Here is a 15,369-nt window from a genome sequence, read left to right as displayed (position 1 = left end):
TTTCACTCTACTTGTGCCTTCGTGAGTCACTTCGAGTGTGTGCCAAATATCAAATGCGGTTTCACAAGTTGAAACACGATTAAACTCATTTTTATCTAGCGCACAAAATAAGGCATTCATAGCCTTTACATTAAGAGCGAAAGCCTTCTTCTCCAATTCATTCCAATCGATCATTGGAAGAGAAGACTTCGAAAATCCGTTTTCGACAAGGTTCCATAGTTCAAAATCCATAGAAATAAGAAAGATCCTCATTCGGGTCTTCCAGTAGGTGTAGTCCGTCCCACTGAACATGGGTGGACGTGTAATAGAATGCCCCTCTTGGTTTCCGGCGTATGCCATCTCTCTTGGGTTTTAATCCGTTAGAGAGTTAACCTTGCTCTGATACCAATTGTTAGGATCGAGAGCACTAAGAGGGGGGGGGGGTGAATTAGTGCAGCGAAAATCTTTTAGCGATTAAAAACGAAAGCTGCGTTCGTTCGATAAAAAATGATTTCGATGTAAAAGCCGATTCTAAGATTACTTAAGATTAAGCGCAGTTTACGTCTAAACGCAGTTTGCGTCTAAACGCAGTTTACGTCTAAACGCAGTTTTACGTCTAAACGCAGTTTTACGTCTAAACGCAGTTTGCGTCTAAACGTAGTTTTACTTCTAAATGTAGTTTACGTCTAAATACTGATTCTGAAGATACTGAACTTTGAGATGCGTTTTATAAATGCGCAGAAGGCAGTTTGCAGTTATAAATGGAGTCAAAACCTAAACATAAACTGCAATGTAATGATCGTACGAAAACTCCGATTTACGTCTAAACGCAGATTCGGAAAGATCTGAACTTAGAAACTTGTTCGTAAAAGCGCAGAAGGCAGTTTGCAGTTATAAATGGAATCAAAACGTAAACGTAAACTGCAATGTAATGATTGTACAAAAACGCCGATTTACGTCTAAGCGCAGATTCGGAAAGATCCGAACTTAGAAACTCGTTCGTAAAAGCGCAGAAGGCAGTAGCTATTTAGGAGGTTTGCAGTAATGATAAAATGCTCAAAGTAAATGCAAACCGAGATTTAGAGTGGTTCGGTCAGTCTTGACCTACTCCAGTTTTGGCTTCCTCCTCCGATGAGGTCACCGACGTCAACTAGAGGCCTTCCTTTAATAGGCGAAGGCCAACTGCCCTTTTACAGTTTCACTCCTTTTGACGGGCTCAGGAGACAACCCTTACAGAACCTTTCTCTCCTCTCTTTACAACTCAAAACTTTGAAGAACAAAAGGTGGAGAACTTAGAGGCTTTACAATAATTTTGAGCTCTTAGAATCATAGAAAAGATCAAGATTTCGGTGTAGGTCTGTTTCTTTTCAGTGCTGAATGGGTGGGGTATTTATAGGCCCCAACCCAGTTCAAATTTGGAGCTCAGAACTGTCAATTCCCGGAATTCCGGGATCAGGCGGTTGCACCTCCTGAGTGGAGCGGTTGCACCGCCTGGCAGAGCTCGAAGATTGAGCCCAGGCGATTGCACCTCTCTGTTAGGGGCGGTTGCACCGCCTGAGTCTGGCTCGGAGACTGAGCCCCAGGCGGTGCCACCTCCTGACTAAGGCGGTTGCACCTCCTGCCAGAGCTCGAAGACCGAGCTCAGGCAGTGCTACCTCTCTATCAGGGGAGGTTGCACCACCCAGTCTGGCTCGAAGACTGAGCCCCAAGCAGTGCCACCTCCTGGCTGGGGCGGTTGCACCGCCCAGTCTCCCTGGGAGACTTAGCCCAGGCGGTGCCACCTCCTGGCTTGGGCGGTTGCACCTCCTGGTGCAATTTGGGTCCGAATGGGTAGCTCCATTCGGCCCAATTTCGGTTTCTTAGGGGCCCAATTGCCCTAAGATTAAGCTAATGAGATCACCTCCCATTTCCAGCTTAATCAACGTGCTAACTATGATTACTTCTAAGACAATTTCTGCAGCTTTGCTTCGGTACGTCAATCGCTTCTTCCGGCGAGTCTCCGACGAACTTCCGTCGATCATCCGATGAACCCTCGGTGATGCTCCTGCGGACTTCCAGCAAACTCCTGGACTTGCGACGATCCACTTGGCGAGTTCCGACGAGCTTCGCTTGGCAAGCTTCTGGACTTCTCGGATCTGTTCCCGCAGAACCTCCAACGACCGTCCGAACTTCCGTCGAACTCTCGAACTCCCAACGTGATCATGAACTTGACTCCGACGCAACTCCTACTGCTTGTCTAACTTTCATCGTAGTTAATTCTGCACACTTATCTCAACACATAGATTAGACAACAAATGACAATTGACTTCATCATCAAAATCCGAGATTCAACAATGTGGAGTGGTGTCTAATATAAATAAACCATTATGCAATGTTCCTTTCGTGATGATCTTATCATCTAATAATATCGAACAACCATTGTTCTCAAAAACAAATTTATATCTACTAACTGTTAAACATGAAATGGAGATAATGTTTGTGATAATAGAAGGAACAAAATAACATGCATCTAATGCAATAAAAGCTCCACTAAGCAGATGTAGGGCGACCTCGCCAACAGCTACTACAGCAACTTTTGCTCCATTACCCATCTTGAGGTCCATCTTGCCTCTCTTTAGTCTCCTAGTCCTTGCCAGAACCTGCAACGAATTGCATATATGATAAGCACTACCGGTATCCAATACCCATATGTTATCATAAGAGTCTGACAAATGGAGACTGATCATGAATGTACCTGAAGCTTCATCAAGCTTTTGTTTCGCCCTTTCTACAAGGTACTCTTTGCAGTTTCTCTTCCAGTGCCCATCTTTACCACAGTGGAAGCACTAGCCTTTGTCCTTTGCTGGGTCTTTCTTAGCAACCTTTGCTTTACCTGGTTTGACCTTGCCCTTTCCCTTCTTAAAGGACCTTTCTGCTTTCCTTTTCCTTTTGGTCTCACTAGTGTAGAAAACTGGCTTCTCTTTCTTGATAGTACTCTCTGCCTCCCTCAACATATTGGGAAGCTTTGGGAGAGTCACTTCAAGCTTGTTCATATTAAAATTCATTATGAACTGTGAAAAGGAATCTGGTAGGGACTGAAGCATAATGTTCACACACAAGTTATCCTCTAGGACCATTCCTAGACCTGTGAGTTTCTCTATCCACTCAATCATCTTTAGGACATGGTTCTGAATCGGTGTCCCCTAAGTCATCCTAGCGCGGAAGAGGCTCTTAGATATCTCATAACGTTGAGTCCTTCCCTATTCCTCAAACAATTTGCGGACATGTAGGAGAATGGATCTGGCATCCATCTTTTCATGTTGTCTCTGTAACTCAGGAGTCTTAGAGCCCAACAAATAGCACTGAGCAAGAGTGGAGTCATCAATGTACTTCACGTAGCGAGCGATCTCATCCTCGTTTGCCCCTTCTTCGGGCGCAGGCATCACTATATCAAGGACGTATATGATTTTCTCCGCTGTGAGAACAATTCTCAAGTTACGGAGCCAATCCGTATAATTTGGACCAGTGAGGCGGTTGACATCAAGTATGCCACATAAGGGATTTGAAAGTGACATTTTCTGAAAATAAAGATGCAGCAGAAATGAATAACATGCAGATTTTGCAAGAAATAAACTATTAAGATATGAACTTCTATCTTAATATGCTCCCACTATTTTACTAACGAGTCATGCGACACCCTCAGCACGTGAAACGGAAGTCTCCGGCAGACTTCTAGTGGGGATCAGGATCCAATTAGCGTCTTAGTGTAACCTCGAGGGACTCGACCAATCACACTAAGCCTAAAAGGTAGGCAACTCTTGTCGATCACAACTCCTTGTGATTCCCGTCCTATTCGGCCTCCGAATCACTATGGCCTCGACCAACCATGATGCTCGGTTAAGTCAACACCTTCGTTACAAGATGAGTCTGATTTGATGATATACCCTCGAGGGACTCGACCAAGTATACCATGCTCTCAGGTCACTGGTGACATCTCTATGTCGTAAGCAAGATAGCGAATCGCGATATAGGTGAGTCTCGAGGGACTCGACCAACTCAACCTACACCGGGAATCGGTTCCTACTTATAACGATGGAAGGCCACGTGGGTCAATCTAATTGCCTCACGTTTACCGACTTAATATTATCGAGAGATGTTTCTATGATTTAGTCTTCTAATATGACATGTCACACATATACATATTTAATATATATCTACATCGCATGCAAATATATATACATATCTAGTATGTGTATAAGCAATTACACCAAATGATCATGGACCACAACCTAATATGATTAGGCCCGAGCTAGTAGGCCTAATCACTCACATCAAGATCTATGTGTGCAACGGTGCATCTCCATGCCCTGTGATCGTCCATCTCCTTGTCGGTTCCGTCGACATCTTATTATGTATATTTTAATTTGAATATATAATGATGCACAAATAAGATTGATACTTTACCTTTGTCATAATCTGAAAATTGATATAAGGGTCTTCCCTTCTTTTTGACAGTGACAAAGGAGGAGTAAGAATTTCTAGCATGGACATCATGAAAAGAGGCAAACTAGCTAGCTTGCACAATTTAAGATGAAAGCAAAAATTGCACTTCTCAAAATAGAAGATGCAAATGTAACACTTGCCAAATTGTTTGCTTGCCTCATATAAAACATTATCTCTTGCTAGTTTGGCATTTTGCTAGCTTGCACTTTGCAAAGAAAGCAAAAATGACACTTCTTAAAAGAGAAGAAAGAGCTTATTATCTTGAACAGCCACAAGCTTGCCTATCTTAAGAAACAAAAATTACAAAAATACTATCTTGCCTATCTCAAGAAGCAAAACTTGCAACTTGCACATTGAAATAGGAAGCAAGAATCAAGAGCTTACACAAGAAAGCAAACAGTTGCTATCTCAAGAAAAGCAAACATGCTAAACTTATACATCTTTAATTGCTAGATTGCATGATGATAAAATTTGATACTATGTTTTTCATGCAATGAGTTGAACTTATATAACAAACACTTAATTGTGGTACTTCTCCTTTTTATTGATACAAAGGGAGAGAAGTATGTTGATGACATGACATGTTATGCATAAGTTTATGATGACATGTTGCTTGGATTTTTGAATCCAAGAGTTTCTATCAATATGGCATATTGATACGGGGAGTTTGTTTAAACTCCGGGAGTTAAGGTTAACTCCGCCATCAAGTGGTTGTCATCATCAAAAAGGGGGAGATTGTTGAATCTCGTATTTTGATGATGAAACCACTTGATATACGTGTTTATGTTTTAATCTATGTTTTGAGTGACGCAGGATGCTTCGATCAGGATGAGATAATTAAAGCAGGAAAAATCAAGTTGTATTGGAGGAACATGTCGGAAGATTAGACGTCGGACCAGTGGATCGGTTGACGTATCGACAGAAGGCTTCGGGCCGTGGACTCGGGCATCGGGCAAAGAAGAGTGGGTATTGTGCCAAGGATATCGGAGTTACGGAGTCAATTGGCCGATTGGGCAATAGGCCGTAGGAGAGGACGATGCGTCGAATAATCGGACGAAGTGTCGATGGACCAATTACATGCCGGACAACTTGGTTAATTACTTAGGATTAATTGTCTCAATCGAAGTTTTGTTTTACATGTGCAGGATTAACTACGATGAAAGTAAGACATGCAGTAGGAGTTGCACCGGAGTCAAGACTATGATCATGTTGGGAGTTCGAGAGTTCGACGGAAGTCCAGACGGTCGTCGGAGGTTCTGCGAGAACAAATCTGAAAAGTCCAGGAGTTTGCCAAAGAAGCTCATCGGAACTCACCAAGTGGATCATCGTAAGTCCAGGAGTTTACCGGAAGTCCGCCAAAGCATCGCTGAAGGTTCGTCGGATGTTCGTCGGAAGCTCGCTGGAAGAAGCGATTGATGCACCGGAGCAAGTTGCAATAAATGTCTTAAAAAATATTGTAGTTAGCATGTAGATTAAGTTAGGAATGGGAGGTGATCCCATTAACTTAATCTGGGGGCAATTGGGCCCTTGATAGACCCAAATTGGGCCGAATGGATCAACCCATTCGGATCAGAATTCCTGCTAGGCGGTGGCACCGCCTAGAAGATGGTCTCCCAGGAAAGCTGGGTGGTGCAACCGCCTAGTTCAAGCAGTGGCACCACCTAGGCTCAGTCTTTGAGCGAGACTGAGTGGTGCAACCGCCCAGTCAGGCGATGGCACCGCCTGGGCTCAGTTTCCAAGCTAGACTGGGCAGTGCAACCACCCCTCTCAGGCGGTGGCACCGCTAGAGCTCGGTCTTCGAGCTCTTTCCAGCGGTCGTACCGCCAGGACCCCGGAAATCTTGGAGGTGACACTTTTTAGCTCCAAATTCAAACCAGTTTGGGGCCTATATATACCCCACCCTTTCCTGCATGAAAGGGCACCGAAAGCTTGATCTTACTCTGTGATTTTAGAGCTCAAAAGTGTTGTAAAGGCTAGAAGTTCTCCTCCCTCTTTTCTTCCAAGTTTTCATCTTTCAAGAGAGGAGAGAAATTCCATAAGAGTTGTCTCCTAAGCCTGTCAAAAGGAGTGAAATTGTAGAAGGGTGGTTGCCCTTCGCCTATTGAAGGAAGGCCTCTAGTGGACGTTAGTAATCTCAGGACAGACAGGTCCAATGGATTGGATTCCCCTGTATCGTCTAGGGACTACAGCGTAGTGGCCTAGTACGTCCGTAGTCGATGAGTCGAGTGAATTATTACAGAGATAATAATTCACTGAGTTAGAAGGAGTTCTGATAGGTATGACTCACGGCCAGCTCGATATTGGGCCTAGAGGGTCACACACATATGGTAGGCATTGCGATGAGTAGAGGTTCGGATATGAGATATCCGACGGAGCCCTTGTCTTATTGGATGCAGATCCAATACCCACTAGGGGAGGACCCATTAGGGTTTGACAGGGGAACTCTATAAATAGGAGGGATTCAGAGCCCCATAGGCTAGAGAGCTCTTGCTTGCCTTTCCTATTCTCCTCTCCCTCTCCACCTCAGAGTAGGTCTGGAGTTTTGAGGAGCGTCGTCGCAACCCTGCTGTGTGGATCACCGCTAGAGAGGAGGATGCTTGACCTCCTTCACCCTCTCATAAGGATCTGCAAGGAAACAGGGATATACGATCTTCCTAGGTAACAAAACCTACTCTATACGCAATTTCATATTTCGCGGATTTTTGCATATCAATCTTCGCACGACGATGAACATCTCTTTGGGAATCGGGGATTTTGTTTTCTTGTTCTTCCGCTGCGCATGTGATGTCGCCCCTGCAAGGATTTCCCAATAGTGGTATCAAAGCCAGGTTGTTCGTGCGAATGATTGGTTTTGAACTGTGTGTGTTGTGTTTAGGAAGAATTTTGAAATCAAAATCGTTGATGCAAAAGCGAGGAAGGGTAGCAACAGTTGCTGCCCTCGATCTGCACGCCTGCAGCGGCAGCCGCAGCAAGGCTGCACATCGCCGGTGCAAGCGCTGTGCCTGCAGCAGCCGGCCGACGGCCTGCTTGCAGTAGGCTTGCTGCCGGCGGGGCTGGCAGCCCACGGGCAGAGGTGCCGTAGGGCAGCGGCGCGTGCCGCCGCAAGGAAGCGGCGCCTGCAGCCGTAGGGCAGCGACGCCTACCACTGCTCCCGCGGGCGAAACCCCCCCACAGGGGCGGTCGCCCGGTGGGACAGCACCGCCTGCGGAGGCAACGACGCCCGAAGGGGGCGCCTACCCGCAGCGGTAGCGCCGCCAGCGGGCGTGCCGCCTGTAGGCGAGGGCAGTGCCCTCGCCCCGCCGCACAGGCCGCCGCCGGTAGGGTGGCGGCGTCGGCAGCAGCAAGGGGGAGAAGGGCATTAGGGTTTTCTGGGCAAAAAGATAGTTTTGCCCCTCGGAATTTGAGAAATTCCAGTTTATTTCTTTTGTCCAAATTATGAAAATACCCCTATGAATTCAAAAATTCCCTATAATGTCCTTGAATTCAGAAAATATTAATTAATTAAAAAGTTTAGTTGATTATTATTTTTATTATTATCTAGTAGTCCTACATGATGATGATTATTTATACATGTGATGTATGATGTGTGGACGGATGATCATGGACCGTGTGATGTGTGTACTTGTGATTATTATTATTGAGGTCTGCGAGCCTCCATTATATTTCTCATTTATTGTCGGGCCTACGTGCCTATGATTAAGTTGTAATCACATGAGGAGGCGCAGCGGGAACGTGGATGCGATAGCGGGACCCACGAGACGGACGATCGTGATGCATGAAGATGCATCAAGATGTCGACGGAACCGATGAGGACGAGATGGACGATCACAGGGCATGGAGATGCACCATTGCACACATAGATCTTGATGTGAGTGATTAGGCCTACAGGCTCGGGACTAATCATATTAGGTTGTGGTCCGTGATCATCTGGTGTAATTGCTTATACACATACTAGATATGTATATATATTTGCATGCGATGTAGATATATATTAAATATGTATATGTGTGACATGTCATATTAGGAGACCAAATCATAGAAACATATCTCGATAATATTAAGTCGGTAAACATGAGGCAATTAGATTGACCCACGTGGCCTTCCATCGTTATAAGTAGGAACCGATTCCCGGTGTAGGTTAAGTTGGTCAAGTCTCTCGAGACTCACCTATATCGCGATTCGCTATCTTGCTTACGACATAGAGATGTCACCGGTGACCTAAGGGTATGGTATACTTGGTCGAGTCCCTCGAGGGTATATCATAAAATCAGACTCATCTTGTAACGAAGGTATTGACTTAACCGAGCATCATGGTTGGTCGAGTCCCTCGAGGCCATGGTGATTTGAAGGCCGAACAGGACGGGAATCACAAGGAGTTGTGATCGACAAGAGTTGCCTACCTTTTAGGCTTAGTGTGATTGGTCGAGTCCCTCGAGGTTACACTAAGATGCTGATTGGATCCTGATCCCCACTAGAAGTCTGCCAGAGACTTCCGTTTCACGTGCTGAGGGTGTCGCGTGACTCGCTAATAAAATAGTGGGAGCATATTAAGATAGAAGTCCATATCTTGATAGTTTATTTCATACAAAATCTGCATGTTATTTATTTCTACTGCATCTTTATTTTCAGAAAATGTCGCTTTCAAATCCCTTATGTGGCATACTTGATGTCAACCGCCTCACTGGTCCAAATTATACGGATTGGCTCCGTAACTTGAGAATTATTCTCACAGCGGAGAAAATCGTGTACGTTATTGATACAGTGATGCCTGTGCCCGAAGAAGGGGCAAACGAGGATGAGATCGCTCGCTACGTAAAGTACATTGATGACTCCACTCTTGCTCAGTGCTATATATTGGGCTCTATGACTCCTGAGTTATAGAGACAACATGAAAAGATGGATGCAAGATCCATTCTCCTACATATCCGCAAATTGTTTGAGGAATAGGGAAGGACTCAGCGATATGAGATATCTAAGAGCCTCTTCCGCGCTAGGATGACTAAGGGGACACCGGTTCAGAACTATGTCCTAAAGATGATTGAGTGGATAGAGAAACTCACAGGTCTAGGAATGGTCCTAGAGGATAACTTGTGTGTGGACATTGTGCTTCAGTCCCTACCAGATTCCTTTTCACAGTTCATAGTGAATTTTAATATGAACAAGCTTGAAGTGACTCTCCCAGAGCTTCTCAATATGTTGAGGGAGGCAGAGAGTACTATCAAGAAAGAGAAGCCAGTTCTCTACACTGGTGAGACCAAAAGGAAAAGGAAAGCAGAAAGGTCCCTTAAGAAGGGAAAGGGCAAGGTCAAACCAAGTAAAGCAAAGGTTGCTAAGAAAGACCCAGCAAAGGACAAAGGCCAGTGCTTCCACTGTGGTAAAGATGGGCACTGGAAGAGGAACTGCAAAGAGTACCTTGCAGAAAGGGCGAAATAGAAGCTTGGAGAAGCTTCAGGTACATTAATGATCAATCTCCAATTGTCAGATTTTTGTGATAGTGCATTGGTATTGGATACCAGTATTGCTTATCACATCTACAATTTATTGTAAATTCTAACAAAGTCGAGGGGAGATTGATGAGAGGAATATTGCATAAAGGTTTGTTTATGCAAGACACTACTCCACAAATCATGAATGTAAGTGTCTAAGAGGAAATGAGATGAGGTGAACAGTGCATACCTGTGGCATTGTAGGCTAGGTCACATCCATGAAAGAAGGATTCAAAAAGTTTCTAAATGATGGATATCTAGATCCATTCGACTATGTGTCATATGCAACTTGTGAGCCTTGCATTCGTGGAAAACTAACCAACTCTCCATTTAGTAAAACTGGAGAGAGAGCCACTGAGTTGTTGGAACTCATACATAGTGATGTATGTGGACCCATGTCAACTCATGCCATTGGAGGTTACTCTTACTTCATTACATTTACTGATGATTTCTCAAGGTATGGATATGTGTACTTAATGAAGTACAAGTCTGAGGCCTTTGAGAAATTCAGAGAGTATAAGAATGAGGTGGAGAACCAGATTGGAAAGAGTATCAAAACTCTTCGATCAGATCGAGGAGGTGAGTACTTAAGTACAGAGTTTACTCAGTTCCTCAAGGATCATGGGATATTATCCCAATGGACACCTCCTTATACACCTCAGCTCAATGGTGTATCTGAAAGGAGAAATCATACGCTATTAGATATGGTACGGTCCATGATGAGTTTCGCTGACCTACCCATCTCATTCTGGGGATATGCCCTAGAAACCGCAGCTTACCTTCTGAACAGAGTTCCAACTAAGTCGGTAGTGTCTACACCATATGAGATATGGAAAGGGAAGAAGCCTGATCTTAAGGTTGTTAAGATTTGGGGCTGCCCTGCCCATGTTAAAAGACACAACCCCGATAAGTTAGAATCAAGGACAGAGCGATGCAAATTTGTGGGATACCCCAAGGAAACTTGTGGGGATTATTTCTATCATCTCGATGACCAAAAGGTCTTTGTAACTAAGAGAGCAGTGTTCCTTGAGAAGGAACACATTCTTGGCGGAGACAGTGGGAGAATGATAGAATTGAGCGAGGTTGGAGAACCAAGCTCAAGCACCACTCTACAGCCCGAGTCTGTTCAGGTACCTAATACACAAGTTTCAACTTTACGCAGGTCTGATAGAGTATCCCATCCTCCTGAGAGATATGTGGGACATATTAGAGGAGAGGATGTAGAGGATATTGATCCTCAGACCTACGAGGAGGCTATTATGAGTATAGATTCCGGGAAGTGGCAAGAAGCCATGAATTCTGAGATGGATTCTATGTACTCCAATAAGGTTTGGAACCTAGTTGATGCGCCCGAAGGTATTGTACCCATCGGTTGCAAGTGGATCTTTAAGTAAAAGATCGGAGTAGATGGAAAGGTAGAGACCTATAAAGCAAGGCTAGTGGCTAAGGGGTATCATCAAAGGCAAGGTGTTGACTATGACGAAACCTTCTCACCCGTAGCAATGCTAAAATTCATAAGAATTCTATTGGCTATTGCAGCACACTATGATTATGAGATCTGGCAGATGGATGTGAAAACCGCATTCCTCAATGGGAACCTCGAGGAGGAGGTGTATATGATGCAACCTGAGGGATTCGTGTCCAAGAACTGCCCAGATAAGGTGTGTAGGTTGCTTAGATCCATTTATGGATTAAAGCAAGCTTCCGGAAGTTGAAACATAAGATTTGATGAGGCAATCAGATCTTATGACTTCGTTAAGAACGAAGATGAGCCTTGTGTATACAGAAAGGTAAGTGAGAGCGCTATCACCTTTTTGGTGTTATATGTGGATGACATCTTGATCATTGGGAATGACATAGGAATGCTATCCACAGTAAAGGCTTGGTTATCTAGACACTTCTTCATGAAGGACTTAGGAGAAGCATCCTATATCTTGGGGATTAGAATCTATAGAGATAGATCCAAACGGATGCTTGGCTTGTCCCAGTCTAGGTACATAGAAAACATTGTCAAAAGGTTTGGCATGGAAAATTCCAAGAGAGGTCTCATACCGATGAGACATGGGATATCGCTTTCTACGAGTATGTCCCCAAAGACTCCAAAAGAAAGGGCGAACATGGATATGATACCTTATGCCTCAGCAATAGGGTCTATCATGTATAACATGCTATGTACTAGGCCTGATATAGCGCATGCTCTGAGTGTCACGAGCAGGTATCAGGCGGATCCAGGCTTGGAGCACTGGAAAGCAGTAAAGTGTATCCTTAAGTACTTGAGAAGGACTAAGGATCTTTTACTAGTATATGAAGGTAATAGCCTTAAGGTTGACGGCTACACTGACTCAAGTTTTCAATCTGATGTCAATGATAGCAAGTCGAATTCAAGGTATGTGTACACCTTGAATGGAGGAGCAGTGTGCTGGAAGAGTTCCAAGCAAGATACTACTACTGACTCGACCACAGAAGGGGAGTACATTGCTGCATCAAATGCAGCAAAGGAGGGAGTCTGGTTGAAGAAGTTCATCACAGATTTGGGAGTCATGCCGAGTAGCGCGGAGCCGACTTCCTTATATTGCGATAACTATGGGGCGATTACTCAAATAAGGGAACCCAGGTCTCATTAGAAGTGTTCTGAGGATGTTCCACCTTATCAGAGAGATCGTAACCCGAGGAGATGTAGTAGTGGAAAGACTTCCATCCGAAGATAACAAAGTCGTTGTCTCAAATTGTCTTTGAGCGTCATAGGGGTTTGATGGGGATCAGACACATAGGTGATTGGCTTTAGGTCAAGTGGGAGATTGCTAGTCATAGGTGCCCAACAAGCCAATCACATGAGTGATAACACGTGTGACTTGATACAGAATCTTTTTTCTTATTATATTTTGGCGTATATCATTTTATAACTATTGCATAAATGCATACATATATTGTGATGTCCTTGGATTTGTGCAATGCGAATCGGATCGTGATGAGATCACGATAGTGAGATCGATTCACCTTTAAACACATATCCTAAATAATCCCGGTCATAGGTTACTCGAGAGGGATATCATGATAACCGGACAGACTGGTGTGCTGTATACCCGTCTATATGATGGATGCAGTTGGTCTCATAGCTGCTTGTGTAGGGACACTAGGGATACAGTACAAGTGCTCATTGGAGAATGAGTTCACTGATTGATCCGCTTACGGAATGCAGGATGGTTGATGATGCCTTATTGTCAGACAGCGATTCCGTAGTCCTAGTGGTGTATCTGGTCCTTAGACTTGAGACACCAAGGATGTCCTGTATGAGTGCTCCACTCTTTGATACCAGACTTTAGGTTTGGCTGTCCCAGATCTAGTACAACTGGTCATTGGGAGTGGTATTCGACCTTACGAGGGCTATTGAGTGTCGATAGAGGATCATCCACTCTCGACGTCATGAGAGGAATATCCCATGTGTTCTTGCTTAGGCAAATCCCTGGCCAGGGTCATTCGGGTTGAGGGAGAAAGAGTTCTCCGGGAGAATCCGATTAGAGCGAGACTCGAGAAGAAACCGTATGGGTCTGACAACACCATGCTCGATATACGGTCTCTGGGATATTAGATGGATGAGGGACTATAGGTACACTATAACTGAGGACAAACAGGTCCAATGGATTGGATTCCCCTGTATCGTCTGGGGACTACGGCATAGTGGCCTAGTACGTCCGTAGTCGATGAGTCGAGTGAATTATTACAGAGATAATAATTCACTGAGTTAGAAGGAGTTCTGACAGGTATGACTCACGGCCAGCTCAATATTGGGCCTAGAGGGTCACACACATATGGTAGGCATTGCGATGAGTAGAGGTTCGGATATGAGATATCCGACGGAGCCCTTGTCTTATTGGATGCAGATCCAATACCCACTAGGGGAGGATCCATTAGGGTTTGACAGGGGACCTCTATAAATAGGAGGAATTCAGAGCCCCATAGGCTAGAGAGCTCTTGCTTGCCTTTCCTATTCTCCTCTCCCTCTCCATCTCAGAGTAGGTCTGGAGTTTTGAGGAGCGTCGTCGTAACCCTACTGTGTGGATCACCGCTAGAGAGGAGGACGCTTGACCTCCTTCACCCTCTCCTAAGGATCTGCAAGGAAACAGGGATATACGATCTCCCTAGGTAACACAACCTACTCTATACGCAGTTTCATGTTTCGTGGATTTTTGCATATCAATTTTTGCACGACGACGAACATCTCTTTGGGAATCGGGGATTTTGTTTTCTTGTTCTTCCGCTGCGCATGTGATGTCGCCCCCGCAAGGATTTCCCAACACAATCTACATTAATATTCCTAACTCTGCATCACCAAATAATATATTAAGTAAAACATATCAAGGATTAGTAGTTATCAAGGTAAGGGGCATTGTGATCAAGGTGAGTAGCATAAAGAGTTTACAACAACATAATTGTTACTATAAGACAAGAAGAAATTGTGACCACATTTACATAGACAAGCTCATTCAGGAGGTGGAAAATTAAAATGCCTAAATAAGAAGTCAAATTATCAATGAATTTACTACAGCTCATATAGGATTTGATCTTGGTGATGTTCAAGCCGATCTTATCTTTGTTCAAAGTGATTCATTTGATTCCCTATGTCTTCGATAGATGATGCAAGAGCTAGCTCAAATGGATGTATTTCCTCAAAGGGACCAGTCGGAGGAGATTGAGTACCCCTAAAGATGGGTGTTTTTGGTTCTGGTTCAGGTTAAGGGGGATCAGTTCTTCTAGGCATTCTAACCCATATTTCATTTATAAATAAACATCTCATTTGGTGAAGTAGATTTTTATTTATTGTGCTAAATCTATCTACCTTTATTACCTCTTCGTCGGGTGATATTAGAATATCATAAAAATTATGTATTCTAGTGATTATACTACCATATAGAAGCATCATGTCTTTCTTAGATATTTCTATCATGTTTTGTTGGATAAGATAACCAAAACAGATGTTATGTCCTTTTATGATCCAGTACAAGGTTCCTAGTTCCATTTGACTCACTTCATCATGATGGTATTGTTTAGGGAGAATGATACTAATTAGAATATGATTAAGTACTTTAATGTTTAGTGGTAATAGATGTTCACAGCTTTTAGAAAGTATCACTAAGTTGGGATTACCGAAAATTGTTCCTAAGGCTTCGACATATGTTTTCTAAACTATTTCATCATCCCACAATATTCTAAAATAACGACCTCTATCTTTTACAGGAATGCCTATCATGTCGCAAATGAATCTATCCGTAATGGAAATATATTGTCCTAAGAGATAGGTAGGCACTCTTTCTTCTTCATCTACATGTAGATTGTTGTAAAACAACCTAACAAGTCTTGGGTAGATGGGTTCACTAATTTATAAGATTGGGAGTAGATCTAAATTTGCAAACTATTGAATTAT

This window comes from Musa acuminata, chromosome BXJ3-8, assembly GCF_036884655.1.
Source record: "Musa acuminata AAA Group cultivar baxijiao chromosome BXJ3-8, Cavendish_Baxijiao_AAA, whole genome shotgun sequence".
In the NCBI taxonomy this organism is placed as follows: Eukaryota; Viridiplantae; Streptophyta; class Magnoliopsida; order Zingiberales; family Musaceae; genus Musa; species Musa acuminata.
The sequence above is the reverse complement of the archived record's forward strand: the minus strand, read 5'-3'. Positions refer to the sequence as shown.